Consider the following 18,385-nt stretch of genomic DNA (forward strand, 5'->3'; position numbering starts at 1 on the left):
TATTTAAGACCTCTAGTGTTAGGACAAAGAGTAGCGGTGATAGTGGGCAGCCTTGTCTTGTACCTCTCTTTATTTCAATCGGTTCTGTTAGTTCTCCATTTACCATTATCTTTGCTGCTTGTTTCTGGTATATCGTTCGTATACTTTGAGTGAATTTCTTGCCAAAGTTCATCTGCTCCAGTTGCAAAAACATAAACTGCCAATTCACATTATCAAAGGCCTTCTGCGCATCGAGAACATCAGTGCCAATTGTTTTTCTGGGTGGGCCTCATAGTATTCCAAGGTATTCAAAATTATTCTCATATTGTCTTTGATTTGTCTTTTAGGTAAAAAGCCATTTTGATCTGAATGGATGAAGCCATTTAAGTATTTTTAAGTCTCTCAGCTAGTATAGATGCAAATAGCTTGTAGTCTGAGTTTAATAAAGAAATTGGTCTATAATTCTTGATTTGTGTTGAATCAGTCTCTTCCTTGGGTAGTAATGTGATATACGCTTCTGACCATGACTTCGGTAAAAATATGGAACGCTTCACGAATTTGCGTGTTCATCCTTGCGCAGGGGCCATGCTAATCTTCTCTGTATCGTTCCAATTTTAGTATATGTGCTGCCGAAGCAAGTAATTAAAAAACTATATGGATATTTATTGGAGTTTAAATTGCATGAAGAACAAGTTAAAGAAACTATGATTGCTTGGGGGAAAAATTTTAAGTATGGATTGATTTAGAGAATTGGCAGAAATTGTGGTCTCAAAATTACAAAATGACAATGTCTACTGCATATAGAGAAAACTTGTATAAGATGTTTTACAGGTGGCATCTACCCCCGACCAGAATCGCAAGAATGTTCAAGAATAAATCAGGAAACGTGTTGGAAATGTCACCAGATACCTGGCTCCTACTACCACATGTGGTGGACTTGCACCTGAAGCCAAAAGATACTGGACTAAAATCCACATGTGGTTGGAGAAAATGATACACAAACAAATAGACTTTAAACCAGAGGTCTTTTATTGGGAATTGTACCAGAAACCTACAACAAAGACTTAAAATATTTGATTGTAAATGTTTAACAGCAGCCAGAATTGTATTTGCAAAAAACTGGAAAAATGAAACAATACCAAAAGAGGAAAGAAATCATTCGAAAATAATGGACTGTGCCGAATGAGTAAATTGACATTGAAATTAGAGAGCAAGAGGATGAACAATTTTATAAGATATGGGACTTGTTTTATCAATGGCTAAGGGAAAAAAAACAAATTTTGGAAATGAAAAATGATACACTTATGCCTTAATTGGAAAAAGTAAATGATGATATAATTATGCTGTGAAATAATTCAACACTGATATAGGAAGTACCAATATAAGGTCTGGTGATATAATGTATAAGGTTAAGAACTTATTATAATGATATTTCGCTGCTGATAAGGCAATTCTAATAGGGGAACAAATGAAAACTGGTATATATAGGCAGCGATGCCTTGTTGAACAATGAAGGAATAAGATCTCTGTTTGAAGGTATGAAATGCAAGGTTACAAATGAATAGAAGTATACTCTCTGGGGGAAAACAATGCTAATGTTAACTGAATATATATGGTAGAAGGAAAATGAGACCTTAGTTACATTAGAGGAATATCTGAGATGGTAAACATTATTTGAAGATGTAGATGTTAAAACAACCGTAATCAAACGACATGCTGCATGTGATGATGGTTTTTTTCTTTTTTGTTTTTTGTTTTTGTTTGTTTGTTTTTTTCCCTTTCCTTCTTGGATCTTTTTTGTCCTTTTTTGGCCTCCCCCCCTCCCCCCACCTTTTTTTTTCCCCCTCTCTCCCTTGTTTTATTTTTGTGTTTTTTGTTTTTAAACCCTAGCTTATTGTGGTGCTTATTAAATATACAATAGCGAGATACAGGATGTATAAACTTAGTAGGGATGCACCTGTGATTAAACGACATATTGTATGTGAAGATGGGTTTTCCCTCCCCCCCCCTTTTTTTTCTTTCCATCCTCTCCCTTTCCCATTGTTGTCTGTGTAACAAAAAAAAAAAAAAATTAAAAAAAAAGAAGCCATATGAGATTGTTTGCTCCCTCTTTACTCTCTTAATTTCCCAGCTGATTGAAAAGTCTGGCCTTTTCGAATCTTTGAAGAAGAATTTGAATCTTTGATTTTGGGCTTATCCTCAGGTAATGCTCCAGAAAACATCATCTCAGGAGATTATTAAAATTTTTACAATCTTTGCTGGAAGCTCCTTTGAGTTTAAATCCTTTTAATAATGTCTATATTTCATGCCAATTCATCCAAGGTTGAAACGCAAACATTATGTGGCTAATGTATATTTTAAAAAATGATCAAATCGTTCGGAAAATTATAGATGAATTAGGCTAATTGAACTCATGGCCAATACATAGGCAAATATCTAGCCAGCAAACACTCAACAATTGTCTGATGGATCATCTGAAATGTGTTGAAGGAAATTGTTTGCTGCATTTGTTGATTTCATGGAGGCTTTGATAATTAGCTATAGATTATATGGAGGATCGAAACTGGACAAAAGATTACTGATATAATTATGGCATATATGAAAATATCAATTTCAGGTTAACATTTTCACTCTTAAAAAGGTGAAAAAGGATAGAAATTAACACTTTACTTATTCTGCTTATTATCAGTGATATAGTCTGAGGAGAGAGATAGTTTTTCCTTGTAAGAAAGATAATAGGATTTGTCACTACTTTTTGGTACAAATAATTTATTTCTCACTTCATAATCTCAGAAAGATTTCTGCAGATTGTGATAGACATGGGATAACTACTGTTTCCTTAATTTTAAATGCAGTTAACACAAAGACATAGGTATTTGGGGAGCTGTATGAATGGAGAATTGGGGAAGATGTTATAGAAATGGTTTTCCTTAAAGTAATAATATCTGGGCATTCTTTTTACAGCTCCATACTAATTTGTGATTTCATATTATACCCTCACAAAAATCAAAGCTCACTCATTGCCTGCTAATAACATTGAACATTGATTTTCCCCAGTGTAAATGTCTATGGAGATTTCTCAATCATCCACATTTGGTTATCCCCAAAAGTGTTTTTTCAAGAGGCAACTGGACTTTTTTTTTTCCTTGAAGAACTGAAGAAGCTTCTTGGATGACAAGTTAAATGTCTTTAAGGAAAAACAAAGAAAGTCCAATTGCCTCTTGAAAAAGCACCATTGGGATCCCCAAGGTAAAGTATATTGATGGTATGCAGCTATATATTATATATGAGCCAAGGTGGCGCAGTGGTTAAATGCAGCACTGCAGGCTACTGCTAGATCAGCAGGTCAGCGGTTCAAATCTCACCGGCTCAGGGTTGACTCAGCCTTCCATCCTTCCGAGGTGGGTAAAATGAGGACCCAGATTGTTGGGGGCAATATGCGGACTCTCTGTAAACCGCTTAGAGAGGCCTGAAAGGCCTATGAAGCGGTATATAAGTCTACTGCTATTGCTATTGCTATTGCTCTACTCTGGCTGGATAGGTTGTGTAATGTAAGACCAGACACAATAACTAGAGACTGATAAGTTCTAGATGGAGAGAAATAAACTTAAATTGAATCTCAGCTGAATGTCTTCATAAGGCATCTACCATATTTTCAGAGTATAAGACACACACACACCGTAATGAGGGTGAAAATTTGGGTGCGTCTTATGCACCGAATGTAGCCAAAAACTCAAGGCATGGAGGAGGCAATGGTCTGTGACAATCCCTGCAGCCTGGAACAGCTGATTGGGGGTATTCTGGGAGGGCCATCCACCTGCCAATCAGCTACTCATGCTGAATCAGGCTGTAAATGTGCTGAAGCTGACCTGGCTGTTCGCTATTGGCTGCAAGGACGCATCAGAGTTTGCAGCAGCAATTACATTCAGAAAGCACATACAAGTAACTGATTAAGCAGGATTCAGTAACTTCTCTTTATAATAATATAACACATTAAGAAAATATACAATACCAAAATCAGATTTTCCAACATGGTGGGTGGTTCAGCAGAGGAGAGAAGTTTCACTTTCAGTTTTAGTTTCAAATATCACCACAGCATGCAGCTTTTGCACAGAACAAGCCACGTCTTGGCTTCTTGCTGTCTCCTTCCTTGTTGCTCACACAGCAAATAATGTTTGTTTCCAAACAGCCCTCAACTCTCTCACACATGACAGGACATAGCTAGATGAATAGCATACATGCTGGTAGGCAGAGAAGAATATTTTTTTCTTATTTTCCTTCCCAAAAACTAAGGTGAGTCTTATACTCCAAAGCGTCTTATACTCCGAAAATTGGTACTTCCAGAGATAGTTATCCTTGACTGTGAAGTTGTGACCATCAGTGGAGCTAGCTCAAAACCTGGGGTTTCTTTTGATTCATACCTTCCTGCTGAAAACATGTTATGTACCTGTTACAGCTTTGAGAAAATCTATGTGATTTCTAGGAGTAAAAAAAATGACTTGATGGCATATACTCAATCAATAATCAATAAATGGAAGAACAGTAAGTAAGAAAGAGAGAAAAGACATTATGAACTGGTCTTAATATCTTAGTGGTTGGCCACATTTTATAGTCATATGGCCCCAAGTTTACTCTCCAAAGTCTACAGGTAAATCCCTCAGCAAGAATGAATGAAACCAGAGAAGGAGATTCAGGGTTAGAATGTAAGAACAAGATAGCAAGAATATCAACAAGCATTTACTTACTATTTTAAAGAAAATGTATAATAATAAAAAATGCCGAGTGTTTAAAGCAAAAGAAACCTCCCAAATGTGAAGGTTTGTCATTCAAATGTCAATGAATTTGTTAATGTTCAGTTGCAGTTGTCATATAGAGTTTAGGTTGCCTTCCATTTTTGTTAGGCTTGTCATATTTTTCAGACTATAGAAGAAATAATTCTTGCATATTTATCACTAGGTTATGAATAGCTGGAACTTTCACATAATGAGGATTTTGTTCTTTTTTTAAAAAAAGACTGACATTTCTTCATGGAGAGAAGGAGAATTTGAGTGCACATCTCTTCATGGAAAATTGAGGGAGAAAAAAAAACTCACAAATATGTGAGAAAGTGAAACTGACAGTTTTCCCCACTTTTGTTCTCAGTCTGCAAATGTGAAAAAAAGTTTTTGTCTAAAACCTCCAGGAACTGTTGTTGGGCAGAATCTTAGATTACTCCTTGTATGTTCCTTGAATTCAGAAATCTTATATTAAATGAACGCGGTACCATTTTTAGTTTAAATCAGTAGAAGGCAGTTATCCATTTTTTTTTTCCATTCACAAGTCAACATCTAATCTTTGTTAGGACAATGGCTGCAGTATCAGAACTGAATGAAATTCTGAAGAAGTTTCTTGGACGAGAAGCAAAATATCTTCAAGGAAAAACAAAGAAAGTCCAGTTGCCTCTTGAAAAAGAAACTTTGGGAGAACTATGACCTGGACAGGGACGTGCAGTCACTAGAGGCAGGGGAGGCATGGCCTTACCAGTCATGAGGAAAAGGAAAGAATTTTAAAGATTTTTTTAAAAATAATTAAAGCCAAGGTAGTTGCTACCAGATTCTAAGGCACAGTGACTTGGAACAGTGCTTAGTGTTAACTATAGGAGGAGGCCAGAGAACTAGGGGCCTCTTTTGCATAAGGAATTTTTCACTTTTTAAGAGTTAACCAAGGGTTAAAAAGCGAAGAATTCCTTATGCAAATGAGGCATGTGTTCTCTCGCCTCCTGTAGAGGGCATTTTTAGAGGCTTTTTAGAGTTCTCTGGGAGCAACTAGCTCAGTCTGAGGGAGAAGAAAAAGAATGGGAAAACTTATTTTGCAAGGGGGAAAAATGCTGTCACTTTAAATCGGAACTGAGCATGCCTGGCTGTGGAATTCTGGGAGTTGAAGTCCACAAGTCTAAAAAGCTGCCTCACCAGCCATAAACTCACCGCACGTGATTGGACCTGAATGATTGAGAATCTCCATAGACATCAGGCTGAAGTATCAATTTAGCTATATGGACTGTTTATTTATTTACTAAATAAATTTATAGAGCTGCCAATTTATCAGAAGGAACTCTGGAAGTTGACAACATAAAAACACAATATAATAAAATAATAATTTATAACATCAAACAATGTAAATCTTACATCCATCTATCAACTGCTTCATCCCAGCTCTAGCAACATCTTGACCCAAATATCTGGAAGAAAAGCCAGATTTACCTTTTTAATTAATTTACATTTTGCTACTAAATTAAGGTGACCAGACATAACGCTTTTGGCGGGACACCCCCGCTTTTTGATGCATTTTCCCGCGTCCCGCCTGCTTTTTTAAAAGGCACGCTTTTTTTGGCTATCGCAGCTCCCGCCCATCAGCTGCTGGGCTGACTCATCGTTCTGTTCTATGCTACCTACAAATTTAAAGCCCAGCCTGCCGCTCACTGATTTGATTGGCTGGACTCCAGCCAATCAGTGAGCTGGCCAACCAGCTCACTGATTGGCTGGACTCCTTAGCTGAGGACGCATGTGCGAGTCTCCATTTTATTTTGTCTTTCTTGTTGGGGTTGCAGCTGCGCTTACTGGTGGTGAGTAAAATAATCATGTTTTGTAAAAATTTTACTCGGGAGTAAATTTTACTTACTCCCGAGTAAAATTTTACTCGGAGTAAAATTTACTCCCGAGTAAAAATTTTACTCGGGAGTAAAAAGCGGCTGCCAGTCGCGCAGAGAACTTCCACGTGGTTCCATCCAGACTTGCCGCCCGTGCTGGCTGTGAACTCCGCAAAGCCAAAGGGGGAGAAGGCAGGGGGCTGTCTCCTCCTCCCAGCCCAGCAAACAGTCCTTTTTCAGCTGTGCAGACAACTTCCACGTGGCTCTCGCAGCCCGGCAGAAGCATTTTTTCGGGGGAGGGCTCTGCCTTAAGCAAGAATTGCATTAAAGACCAGAGCAACAGGTATTTCCTTATTTGCCTGGAGACAAATAATTCCTAGGGATACTTGCCATGTTCTTTCATCACCATGACGATCTTATTTTTGAGCTAAATGTATTTTTCCAGTTTGAATTGGGCATAATCTTTTTTTATTGATCCACTGTCAGGAAGAGGGATTATAATTTAAAACAGATGATTTCAGTGGCATCTTTTTTATTAATTTAAATTCTTTCCGTTCTCCATACCCATCTTCTTGTATCAAATAATAGCTGTGGATTCATTGGTATTAAGTGTATATGTTTGAAGCAGTGCAGGAAATCTTGAAAACTTATGAATTTCTCTCCCCTCTGTGGCATTAGGCCTTAGTATCTGATTTGCTATATAACTTAGCAGTAGTTATTAGCACTCTTGGTGAATGATTCCCTTTTCTCAAATTATCTTGAACAATAGTTTGCAGTGTTTTCATATCTTGCACCCAGCTTTTTAAATTTATTATTAAATAATTTGTATTCTATCAGGGGCTTTCAGCAGTTTACAGCAACAAAAATGCCAAATAAAATTATATTATTATAAAATCATTGTAACAATTCCACAAAAACAATAAAAAGAAAATCCAGTGATAAAACCATATTAAATCCCAATGGCTCTAGAAGACAGAATAATTTGTACAGCCTTCCTGAATGGACAGCAGGTTAGGGCTCCCTGCTCTGGAGGAGGTTTCCAAAGGATGGGCACCAGCTGAGACCTTCCTCCTGAGAAAGCCCTACCTTTGTCATGAATGGGATTACAGGGCCTCCCCAGAAGATATTTAAAGCTCTGGTAAGATAGCTTTGAGGGGTGGTCTTTAAATATTTGGACTTTAAGCTGATTTTGGAACATCTGTAAATTTGAAAGCACAAAAATGCTATTGGCTTGTTTCCAGATGAGTCATTTACTGTAAGGAGTATAGGCTCAATGTATTTTAAAATAATATTTTATTTATTGTGCATATGATTTTTTAAAATAGTGGTATTCTGTGTTGATTCTTTTTTAAATTGTCTTAGACTATTTAAAAAAAGATTCTATCCAAAATAAATTGAAACAAGCCATTTTAAAATTTCTATGCACAATACTTTGAAATGGACTCAGGAGTCATGATTGACACTGAGTGAATTTGCACTTTTAATAATCAGGAAGATACAATGGCATTGAAAAAAGTGACTGATGACCATTTTTCACACTTAGCGACCATTTTCACACTTAGCGACCGTTGTGGCATCCTCATGGTTACGCGATCAAAATGTTGATGTTTGGCAACGGATTCGTATTTCTGATGATAGTTTGAAATGGTGACAGTATAAATTATTGCTGGTGTAATACTTAACAATGGTTTTTAAGGATTTCTTTTATTTATAGAATACCTTTTATTATTTTGGGGGGATTTTACTTTTAAATTGTTTATAAAATGTATTTACTACAAGAAATGTTCCTTTTTGCAAATGTGATCTTTGCAAATCTTTGTGATGCAATATGTTCAGACCAGGTTTATGTGTCTCAAAGTGGCTGCTATTCTATGGGCAGGCCAGGTTGGTGCAAGGCAGCTTTGCCAGATTTGGTGTGTTTCACCCTCATTGAATTTTATATCGTATAAAGAATGGAAGGAGGAAGGAAGAGAAAAAAGGAGGAAGGGAGTGAGTGAGGAAAGAAGAGGATGGAAGGAGGAGGAAGGAAGGAAGAGAGGGAAAGAGCAGAAGACAGATAAGGTGAAGGGTAGATAAGCAAGAGGAATGAAGGAAGAAGTGAGGAGTCTCGAGGGGGGGAAAACATTTAGTGACCAAAGTTACAATGGCATTGAAAAAAGTGACTGATGACCATTTTCACACTTAGCGACCGTTGAGACCATTTTTCACACTTAGCGACCGTTGAGACCATTTTTCACACTTAGCGATTGCAGCATCCTCATGGTCACGTGATCAAAATTTTGTTTGGCAACAGATTCGTATTTATGCTGGTTTCAGTGTCCTGGGGTGACCTTTTGACAAAAAAATTTTTTTTAATCAAGCCCCCCCCCCCCCCTCCGGTCAAGGGTGTCCCTCTTTTCCAATCTGAAAATCTGGTCACCTTATACTAAATGCAAAATTCACTTTGAAAAAAAGGAAAGTCAAACTGAAATATATATTTCATTGAAGCAATGGTATATAAAAATTTGAAGAACAATTTGAATGAAAAATTAACAGAATTATCAAAGATTTTTTGAAGAATCGTTTAGTTTTAGACAACCTGTTGTTCCATATTTTTAGATATATTAATAAGTAATGCACAATAAATTATCTGGGTGTATTTTGGACAAAAATAGCTAATATTATTTTTTACAGTTTTGCATACATGACTTCAGATATACTTAATATGTTTTTATAAAAAGAATTATTCTATTCGGTTTTCTTTTCTTTTCCAGTTTTTACAGGGTTAACTTTTTAAAATCAATTTGTGTGTATATATGAATGGGTAGAAAAGAAGAAGAAAATAAAATAAAAAGAAAGAAGAAGGGAAAGAAGAAAGAAAGAAGAAAGAGAAGAAAAAGAGAAAAGAGAAGGGGAGGAAAAAGAAAGAAAGAAGAAAGAGAGGAGAGGAAAGAAAAAGAAAGAGAGAGAGAGAAGGAAGGAAAAGGAAATAAGGAAGGAAGGAAAGAAAGAAAGAAGAAAGAAAAAGAGAGAAGAAAGAGAAGAAAGAAGAAAGAAAAAGAAAGAAGAAAGAAAAGAAAAGAAAGAAAGAAAGAGAAAAAGAATTGTTTAGTTCATGAATAGTAGCATCCATGTGACATCAGAAATGAAGTGTTAACTTAGGCATTTTTTATTGAAGAAACAGACTTCTCAAAACTGTACATTTGTAAGGAAAACTCCAGAATCAGACAAACACAAAAGAAAAAACTATCAGGCTTCTTCCAGGCAAGCTCATAAGAATCCAATAATTTAAGATTTATTAATATTTCCATGGAGAAAATTAGGAAGTGATGTCTATAATTGTTCCACCTACCTTATGGAACAGATTACTTATGGGCATCCTCCCGAGCCCTTCTTTCCACCTGCCTTCTGTTTGCAGGAATCAAATTGTCTTATCTTGTTTTTTATTGACTGCCTCAAAGTAACTGTCACACACAACCATGCTAAATATGGATATTATGAAAAGTAGGCACAAATGCATTATCTGTGAAAATAAATTCATGCGCTAGGGGAAAATGCTTTCAAATGCAGCTTGGAAAAGAGCCTATAAAAAAGTAAACATGAGGGGGGAAATCTATTAAAATGGTGATATATTCATACTTCTCTTTTAAATACAAACACATACACACAAGAAACTGAATGATGCAGAGACACAATGAAATAGAAGTTGTAAAACTAGGACAGCAAAATAAAGCGTGACAGGACCATCCTCCTCTTTGTAGTAAAAATGACAGCTTGATAAAAGTTCTTGCAGCTATTAAATTTTGAAGAACAAGCATTATACAAGGCGGGGACTAAGGTAGAGGAAATCGACTTACCTCAGCTAAGCCATTAACTTCAACAGTTACTGTCTTTTAACATTTTCATGGGTGTACAATCATATGGAATATAAGGAAGATCCAAGCAGGTTTCCCCAAAAGCTACAATGTCTTTTTCTGTTGACGGGGAAAAACAGGACACCAGAAGAACAGAAAAAGTGATTGGGTCCACTTCAGAGGTGGGTTCCTACCAGTTCGCACCTATTCGGTAGAACCGGTTCGTCAAATCTACCGAACCGGTTAGAAGAGGTTCCACCAGTGGACCCGGAAAGCAGGCCACACCTACAGAAGAGGTTCCAAAAAATTTTGAAACCCACCACTGGTGGGTGTGTAATGTCCCGCAGTTATCTACGCATTAATAATGATCTAGTAATATTTCCTTATACATTTTAGGATCTTTCCTTACATAATTGGTGTTTTCTTTCATACTTTTGGATTTCTAATTTCTGTTTCCGTTAGTTGGCAATTGCTAAAACCAATCCCACATGAAAAAGTATTCAAAGCCTTCTTGATTTTACTTGTCAATTTATTTATTCCTGCACATTGTAATATTTATTCATTTACATATCTTTGTTTTTCCACTGTTGTGCAAACACAATTCCAGCAGCTGCTAACATGTGTAAAATTAAATATATTATACTCCCTTTCAAATAGCCAACAAAATATTTCTGGTTTTAATTCCATATCTTGCTTTATGATTGCTTCTAACCACTAACTTCTGAATAGCTACTTGGACCGACCTAAGTACTAATTCATAATTTCATATCCGGTCACATGGGCGGCAAGCCATTCCCATCCATTCACATGGGTGGCAAGCCATTCCCACAAAGGAGACCACACCCACAGAGTAGGTTCCAACAATTTTTGAAACCCACCACTGGTCCACTTCCTCCAATCCTGAGCTTTAATTCCATAAGGAAGAAAGTTGTGGTTGTGGCACCCTATACATGACTGAAGACGAATCAAAGAGTCCTGATTTGCTTTAATTAAAAGCAGGTTCAGAAATATTAAATTCAAAACAAAAGAAAAATATAGTCAGCAGAATTGTGCTTCAGGTTGAATTCCCCCCTCCCTTCATCGTCCTTCTTTCTTCCTTGCTTTTCTCCCGTGGGAAGAAATATCCATCTGGTTTAGTTTCAAGCTGGGAGGAAGGCACTGGAGACAAAATGGAAGCTGGTGGCTGATTGGAAAGAGGGTCCATTTTTGATGAACAGGACCACATGGAGTTGGGTTCCACCACAAAACCGCGAAGCCCTTATCCGCGCCGACATAAGTGCGGAGGCAAATCTGCGCCGTCCGAAGCGCTAAGAAAAACCGCTAAGATCCTACCGTGATGACATAATCGCGGAGGGCAAATCCCTCATTCCCAAGCACTCAGTACCCTAAACCTAACCCTAAACCTAACCCTAACCCTAAACCTAACCCTAAAGCAAACCCCTAAACCTAATCCTAACCCTTACCTTAATTTAAATCGGCTTTCTGCCACCGCGCTGTTTTAAAGCGCCCTTCTGTCGCCGCGCTGTTGTCGCGGCGGTGATGACGCACGGTGATGACGTCGCGGCTTTAGCGACACGGTTTTATCACTGCTATTTTGACGAGCGCGGTTTTGTCGTGCCACGATGGAGTTGAGAGTGTATGTGTGTGGAGTGGGTTATACCTTCTCTGAGCTTTGCACTTGAGCTTCCTGTTCTTGTGCAAGAACACGTATTCTATTGACTGTTGTAGGGGTTACATAGAGGTCATAATTGGCTCTATAGGTTGTCTGAGCTCCCAGGTCTGGTTGAAGTTTGTACTGCTGAAATGATGCAATGAAGAAGTTTGTGTTCTGAAAGGGTGTTGGGCAATTCCTGTTATGGCTTAATGGCTTTATCCTGGTTTGGATCTTGAGTGGGGGCTAATCCTATCCCTCAGTTTTGTTCAGACTTTGCTGCAAGGAATAATGGATTGACAAATCTGCATTTCTAAAAGCTGCCCCAGCTGAATATCTACTTGGAGGCAGGGAGCTGGGGCTCAGAGTTTCTGTCTCCCTTAAGATTTTTTATTTCTTTTTTTAGGGGAAATATTTTATCCTGCCTTTTTAATATTCCTCAAAATATTTCATTCTTCTAAGAGGGTGGGGGTGATGGTGTTGTGGCCCACCAGTGGTGGCTGAGTTGTTGCTGGAATCTGACAGCGATGAACACTATGGGACTGCCCTGGAGGCTGAGGAAGACTCTGGGGGGTGTTCGGAGTCAGAGCAGGGACTAGAGAAGCCTGTTGGCCACCAGATGGCCTCTGAGTCAGGGAGCATGAGGAAGAACAGAGGGAGGCTGTCCCTAATGTATGTATGCATAGGGCTGAGAGGAGGAGGAGGGAGCACTTTGGAAAAAGGCTCACAGAAGAAAATAGGAAATAGGTGGTTATTGATTGGCCCCTCCCGGAGAGCTTATAGGTGGAGCGACGGGAGGGGAATTTTGCAGGAAACAACAGTTTATTAATCCAGGCCAGGGGTGGGTTGCTAATCCGTTCCAACCAGTTCGCGCATAGTTCATGCATGCATCTTAGCACCTGCACGATGCTCCAGCTGCTCGCGGAGACTCGCGCAGGTGCTGTATGTGCCATGCACCTGCATGGAAGCGCAGAAGCCTTCAAAGACCGGTAAGGAGCGCGGGCGGGCGGGTGGGCCCTTCGCCGTTCCCGGAAGTTACTTACTTCCGGGTTCGCTGACCAACCAGTTGAAACCCACCCCTGATCCAGGCGTAGTGAAAGATTGGGAGAATTTCGTGAGTTTAAGCCTTGTTTTCATAGAGATAATTTTCTGGACTCCTAGCCAAGGGGTTGCTTATCTCCTTCCTTAGTTATGGCAGACAGCCAAATATGCATCAGTATATTTAGAGGCTTGGGACAGAACAGATGGCTTCCCACGCTCCCTTACTCTTTTTTCTTCTACTCTTCCTACTTCCCCCATTCCTCCGTTAACTACTTTCTCTTCTTTCCCCTTCCTTCCTCCCTTCCCACTTTTCCCCTCCTTCCTTTTCCTTTCCTTTCTCTCCTCTCCTCTCCCAACAAGCTGGTAAGTGGCTTCTGCCAGGTGGGTGAGGGAATGAGAGAGTTCTTAAGTGTTTTACAACAGTGCAACCACAATGGAACTGACAGAGAGTGCACCATTTCTCCATTAACCTTCTCCCTGAAGCGTCTTATAGCAATAGCAATAGCAGTTAGACTTATATACCGCTTCATAGGGCTTTCAGCCCTCTCTAAGGAATTTACAGAGTCAGCATATCGCCCCCACAGTCTGGGTCCTCATTTCACCCACCTTGGAAGGATGGAAGGCTGAGTCAACCTTGAGCTGGTGAGATTTGAACCGCTGAACTGCAGATAACAGTCAGCTGAAGTGGCCTGCAGTACTGCACTCTACCCACTGCGCCACCTCGGCTCTTATAGGGACTTTACTGGTGGAAAGGTAGCAAAGAGAATTGCCATTCATACCATTCCTTCCGGGTTCCCCATTGACTTGTGGGAAACTGTAAGAAAATGTTGAACAATGAAGATCATGTGATTGTAGCTGACCACAAGCATGTGACGATGCTGAACAGCAAAAATATCCCCAAATGAGGAGTAATAGGCCCTAGCATTTGGTAAATTAACTTATTTGAGGCATCTTGCTGATAAAGCCTTGCCCTATTATGCAGTGTTTTGCTCCATTGAAAGTTACAAAGTATCCAACAGACACAAGAGTTTTAGTAGTATATAGATACTAAGAAATAAAAACAAACAAACAAACAGTGGGATGGTTGGTTTCAAGTATGAATGATGTCCACATTCACACTCAGTGGGTTTATCTCTAGAATATAATAAAAATCCAACGCTCTACTTAAGAGCCGAGGTGGTGCAGTGGTTAGATGCAGCACTGCAGGCTACTTCAGCTGACTGCAGTTCAGCAGTTCGGCAGTTCAAATCTCACCGGCTCAAGGTTGACTCAGCCTTCCATCCTTCCGAGGTGGGTGAAATGAGGACCCGGATTGTTGTTGGGGGCAATATGCTGACTCTATAAACCGCTTAGAGAGGGCTGAAAGCCCTATGAAGCGGTATATAAGTCTAACTGCTATTGCTATTAACGCTGCTCTAGTGCTGTATTAAAAGGGACGCAATGGCTCAGTGGCTAAGGCACTGAGCTTGTCAATCAGAAAGATTGGCAGTTCAGCAGTTCAAATCCCTAGTGCTGCATAATGGAGTGAGCTCCCGTTACTTGTCCCAGCTTCTGCCAACCTAGCAGTTCGAAAGCATGTAAAAATGCAAGTAGAAAAATAGGAACCACCTTTGGTGGGAAGGTAACAGCGTTCCATGCGCCTTCGGTGTTTAGTCATGTTGGCCACATGACCACGGAGACATCTTCAGATAGCACTGGATCTTTGCCTTTGAAATGGAGATGAGCACCATCCCCTAGAGTCAGGAACAACTCGCACATAGCTGCGAGGGGAACCTTTACATTTACCTTAGTGCTGTATTTGCCAAGATGGTAGAACTGAACAAATATGCCCGAGTGAAGAAGATTGAATTAATGATATTCAGCAGACCTCTATAGGTTCATTGTTAAGTAATTCACTAGCTGGTCATTCAAAACCCTTTCACGGTTTGATTATCTTAACCTTCCAATAAAATACATTCACATGGAACTGGTAGAATGGATGTATCTCAAAATGAACAGCTTCTCTTGTGCCTAAAAGCAACTAGCACACTTTCAAATATTTTGTAAACAGATAATAAAGTAAACAAAATGGGCTGCACTATAAGGAGCTCTGTGTTCCAAAGTATTATATAAATTGAGGATTTCTAAGGAATGCCAGTTTCCAGATGTTTGTAACCCAGTTCTCAGATTGTTAGATTTCTTCATGCAGACTTCAATAATAAAAAACCCACAGTCTTTAACATTAATGTTCAGTAATAGGTGAGTGAAAGAGAATGTATGAAAGTACACTTTTAAAAAAAAAAGAGAGAGAAAAGGTGCTTCCAAAAATTAAACCGATTTTTCTGTTCTTGCACAAAATCATTTAGGTGAGAAAAGTGGAAATTATCAGTCGTGAAACAGAGAAATATTCCATGTTCATAAATAATTGAAAAACCTGAAGACAGAAATAGTCTGCTGGCAGTTGATGGCATCTAATAAAGCCAGAAGGAATTAGGAAAGAAGCAGGAGCTTCAGGGAAGGAAAGTTAGCAACCTCCAACTAATATGACCCACTTGCATTTAATTTTCACCCGGTCAATTAGTTTTAGTTCAACTTTTTCTCCTCCTCCCCTGCAAGTTTGAATGGAAGGTGGAAATAATTCCGTTTCATTCTCTATCTTTCTTATTGACAAAACCACCGAAAACCAATGCGCAGGCTTACAAAATGGCAGGAGAATAATAAATAATAATAAATGAAGGTGCAACACTTCAGCAGAGCCGAGGTGGCGCAGTGGTTAGGGCGCAGTACTGCAGGCCACTTCAGCTGACTGTTATCTGCAGCTCAGCGGTTCTAATCTCACCGGCTCAAGGTTGACTCAGCCTTCCATCCTTCCGAGGTGGGTGAAATGAGGACCCAGACTGTGGGGGGCGATATGCTGACTCTGTAAACCGCTTAGAGAGGGCTGAAAGCCCTATGAAGCGGTATATAAGTCTAACTGCTATTGCTATAACTTGGGGGTGATGGCAGATAAATATCCAGCGCAACTGGTCATAGCAAGCAGCAACAGATTGCTTCAGGAGAAGCCCATGTGCATATTTGAAAACTAATAGGGCTAACGCGGAGGTGGGTTCCTATCGGTTCAGACCAGTTTGACTGAGTAGGTAGTAACTCGGCCTGCTATGCCCCTGAACTGGTTCTATCGGTGGTACTGAAGGCATCGCCATCTTGTTTTTGCTTCGGACCTGGCTACCTGAGAGACCGCCTCCTGCCACTTACCTCCCAATGACCAACAAGATCGCACAGGTTGGGCCTACTCTGGGTGCTGTCAACCGGACAATGCCGGCTGGCAGCTCCTCGGGGGGAGGGCCTTCTCTGTTGCTGCGCCGGCCCTGTGGAACGATCTACCCGCAGAGATCCGGACCCTTACCACTCTCCCGGCCTTCCGTAAAGCCGTCAAGACCTGGCTGTTCCGGCAGGCCTGGGGCTGTTGATTGATATCCAGCCCCACTAGATGGTATGGATGGTGTGGAATTCTAATATTGTATTTTCTATTTTTAAATTTTAAATGTTTCTTTGTCTTGTTGTGAGCCGCCCAGAGTCCCAATGGGAGCGGGCGGCATACAAATTTTATTAAACTTGGAAACTTGGAAACTTCTGCACATGCACAGAAGCAATTTTTGTACTGCGTATGCATGTTACGCACGCCTGTACAGCATGTCCCTGAGTGAACCGAAGTGGCAGCAGCTGGAACCCACCCTTGGGCTGATGCCTTATTGTCTTAGCACCTTTAATTGTGGGCATGCATGATGGAAGTGTCCCCAGAATGACATTAGATGATGAGTACTCTGTTGGGTAAGATCTGACTACCAATGAGCAACATCTTGGCTTTTAAAATCAGCACTGAACTTAAATATTGCCATGCAGAGGGTTACTATATGTGAAGTATGGTATAATTGCACCCGATAGGATGGAAGACATAAGAACACGAATTATTGTCCATCACAAATGTTTGCAAACCTTTGGGGAGCTAGTTAACCCAGTGTCCATCACAAGAAACCTTTAGGGATTTGGAGTTCAAAAGAATAATGAGTTTATTCTATTCAACCTATACACAAGAATCTGATCTACCCTGTTTTCCCCGAAAATAAGCCCTTTCTGGATAATAAGTCCAACCGGGCTTTTCAGCGCATGTGCTAAAATAATCCCTCCCCCCAAAATAAGCCCGCCCAAAAAATATTGCAACACAGCAGCCATGAGGCGATGACGCTCACTGCCTCCTGCACCTCAAAAATAATAAGACCTCAATAAGGCCAAGCACTTATTTTTTTTTTTTGGGGGGGGTCAAAAAATAAGACCCTGTCTTATTTTTGGGAAAACACAATACTAAAGGTCAAGGCAAATTGGTGTCAGATAAGACTCAATAGACTTCAAGGGGAGCTAGACATAGCTCTCTTTTGGGGCCATAGGAGCTCCAGAATGATGATGTGTTTGACCCAGTGGTACAATTCAGCCGGTTCTATCCAGTTCAGGCAAACTGGTAGCAGTGGCGACGGGAGGCTCCACCCATCTGCCCGGACATCATCATTTCCCATTTTTGACACACCGTGCATGAGTGGAAGGCCCACATGTCATCATGTCCCATTTTTGACACTCTGCGCATGAACGGAAGGTCCTGCGCATGTGCGGAGGTGGTGCATGCAAGCAAAATGAGCTTACATGTGTGCTCACATTTGCAAAACAGTAGCGAAGGTAAGTTGATTTCACACTGGTTTGACCTCACCCTTGGGTTCAGCTTCTTCATCCTACACTCACCAATAAACTTTTATTTTCCTTCTATATGCGGAGTCTGGAACATGGTTCTCCAGATGTTGTTGAACTGCATTCAGTGATGAATGATGTTGTAATGTGTGATTTAAAACAATTGGAAGTTGCACATTCTGGACTCTTACTCTAAAATGATTTATTTCTTGGTACACATGAATCTAATCTTGCTGGGTTTTTTTATACATAGCTTAGCTAGGTAGTAGCATCTGATCAATCTGCTCCTCGAATACTAAGCATGAATGAATTTGGTTAGTTTGGTAGAAGACCATTGGGAAATTCCAATCCATAGTCTAGATATGGAAATCAAAACAGCTTCTTGAAAGAAGGCAAACTACTTTTGCCAAATCACAACACATGGAAGTGCTCAGCCATTAGAATTGAAGTTTAGCTTATAGACAATTCTGCTTTGTCACATGAGATCATTCAATCCACCAAGAAATTGGCATTTTTGCCTATCTTAGGTCTAAGCAAATA

The 18,385-nt window shown here is 39.8% G+C and overlaps 1 non-coding gene across 1 annotated transcript; it reads right to left on the minus strand.

Moving 5' to 3' along the window:
- Positions 1-513: 513 nt before the first annotated feature.
- On the minus strand, positions 514-617 carry LOC116518834. The gene has a single exon (XR_004256587.1). It is a non-coding gene; the product is annotated as a U6 spliceosomal RNA (small nuclear RNA).
- Between the last annotated feature and the right edge of the window lie 17,768 nt (positions 618-18,385).

The sequence above is a fragment of the Thamnophis elegans genome, chromosome 15 (assembly GCF_009769535.1).
Source record: "Thamnophis elegans isolate rThaEle1 chromosome 15, rThaEle1.pri, whole genome shotgun sequence".
Lineage (NCBI taxonomy): Eukaryota > Metazoa > Chordata > Lepidosauria > Squamata > Colubridae > Thamnophis > Thamnophis elegans.